Source organism: Chrysochloris asiatica, unplaced genomic scaffold, assembly GCF_000296735.1.
Source record: "Chrysochloris asiatica unplaced genomic scaffold, ChrAsi1.0 scaffold03692, whole genome shotgun sequence".
Taxonomy (NCBI): domain Eukaryota; kingdom Metazoa; phylum Chordata; class Mammalia; order Afrosoricida; family Chrysochloridae; genus Chrysochloris; species Chrysochloris asiatica.
Window position 1 is genome coordinate 5,242 of NW_006412210.1, and position 2,552 is coordinate 7,793.

General features: G+C 40.4%; 1 pseudogene; it reads left to right on the top strand.

Annotated features, from left to right (window-relative positions):
* Positions 1–1,524: 1,524 nt before the first annotated feature.
* LOC102812525 lies at positions 1,525–2,095 on the top strand (annotated as a pseudogene).
* Positions 2,096–2,552: the final 457 nt, after the last annotated feature.

Here is a 2,552-nt window from a genome sequence, read left to right on the forward strand (position 1 = left end):
AACATACAAAACAACATAGGCAGACAGACTGTTACTACAAGAACAAGCAAGTTGCTTGCCCAAGAGATAGCAAGGCAAGTGGTCGGGTCTCCTCACAGCAAACCCCCTTCCAAGTGTAAGACTCAATGGGAATATACACTGTGATTGGTGACCACATTCATCACCAATAAGGGGAAGTGACGGAAAAACAGCAATAAAGCTGCAAGCTAAGCCCTACAGTGTTCAACAGACTCCTGTGAACCCGGGTGGAGACCTGGTTGGCCAGCAGTGTGGCAAGACCTGAGGACTCTTGGATCCAGAGTCTGTGACATAGCCACAGAGGACTAGAGTGGAGAGTGAAGCATCCAGCTGATACGAAGAGAGGGAATATGCACAAAAACACCCACACTTGCAGATAATACCCACTTGACCTGGCTTCAATGACTGGATGATCAGAGCTCAACCAGAAGAAGAAAGAAGAGGAAAAATAGAGTAATCTGATATAATTTGATGAACTTGACCTACACCTATGGATGCAGTAGCTCAAAAGAGGGTACAAATCCTTATGGCAAGGATCATTCCCACCCCTTCCATACACACAGTAGACAGGGATGGACAACTTGGACATTGGCTACCCAGAATGGGTAGGCTACAAAGGCAAGAAGTGACTGGCTTACAAACTTTCAAGAGGGAGCCTAGATCCAGAGGGTGTGGAGGAAGGTAGAATCTCCACTGAGTAGTATCTAATCTGTCTCGACTGGGCTCATGAAATGAAATGCAGATGGGTGTCTTGTGATACAATTGTTTTCAGGACTGCTTGTGAGGGTTGGAAATGTAAATGTAGACGTTTTGTAGCAAGCAAGGTAGTTATTAACTTTTCAGTCTAGGAGCGGAGTTCCCTGGGACCATCAAGGGAGAAGAGCGGAGATCGGGACTCTACCTAGAGATGCAGTGATGCCTGAGATGGAGGCAGAGACGATGAGGTGCAGAGATGAAGCAGCTGGGGACTTTAGACACAGAGAAGGAGAGGGGCTGTGCGCTGAGGACCGTGGGCAGGCTTGTAGTGAATACCCTTTCATTGGTTGATGATGCATGGAGGGGATTGTAACCATGGCAATGAAACGATATACGATAGAATGATAATGTAAAACTATTGTTCTCCCATGTAAACTATCACATAATTCACAATAAAAAAAAAACCAACTATGCCTTAATATCTGTTTCACAAAGTCCTGCTGCCATTTACTTTTAAGACTGTCATGAACATTCCCTCATATTACTAAATACTTTATACAAATTATTAATAACTTAATACTATTTTAAAACATTAGAGTACTCCTACTGCAAGAAAATTTTGTTCTCTTCAAATTTTTAGTATCATGAATAACCTTGTAATGAACCTTTTAATAAAACTACCTCGTTTTTACATAAATTTTTATATACCTTTTTTATAAAAAATTAATTACTGAAGTGAAATTTTGTTTGTAGAGAAACATATTTTGAATATTTAAAAACACATACCGTTTTGCCGCATCTACTGCGGGAATGAAGACAATTTTCAGCAACTGGACTGTGGACATCCCGCAGAACGTCGACATCAGTCTGAAGGGCCACACCGTCATCATGAAGGGCCCCAGGGGAACTCTTTGGAGGGACTTCAACCACATCAATGTGGAGCTCAGCCTCCTGGGGAAGAAAAAGAAGAGGCTCTGCATTGACAAATGGTAGGGAAACAGAAAGGAACTGGCTACAGTCCGCACCATCTGTAGTCACGTGGAGATAAAATATGATCAAGGGTGTCACTCTGGGCTTCCCTTACAAAATGAGGTCTGTGTATGCTCACTATGTTATCCAAGAGAGTGGGTCTCTTGTTGAAATCGGAAACTTCTTGGGTGAAAAATACATTCATAGGGTTCGGATGAGGGCAGGTGTTGCTTGTTCAGTATCTCAAGCCCAGAAAGATGAATTAATTCTTGAAGGAAATGACACTGAACTTGTACCAAATTCAGCTGCTTTAATGCAGCAAGCCACAACAGTTAAAAACAAGGATATCGGAAAATTTTTGGATGGTATCTATGTGTCTGAAAAAGGAACTGTCCAACAGGCTGATGAATAAGATATAAAAGCTATCCAGCTATGGAAACAAGGCCTGAGTGATTCCTAAGACCTACTGGTGGTATTTTTGATGTAATAAAGTTTATCTAACCAAAAATAAAAACAAACACATAGCATTTGAACTTTTTCTTTCTAGAAAATAATTTTATCAAATAATATTTTCATTAAATGTCTAGAATTAAGATGTGCCTGAACTTTGTGGTTTCAATCATCTCGTATATAGATGTGAAAATTTGACAATCAATAAGGAAGATTTCAGAAGAATTGATGCATTTATAATAAAGTGTTGGTGTAGAGTATTCGAAGTACTCTAGAATATTCAAAGACTGCCAGAAGAATCAACAAATCTGTCTTGGAAGAAGCACAAGCAGAATACTCCTTAGAAGCAATAACGGCAAGACTATCTCTCATATTTAGGACATACTGTCAGCAGGAACCAAAGAGATGGACATCATGTT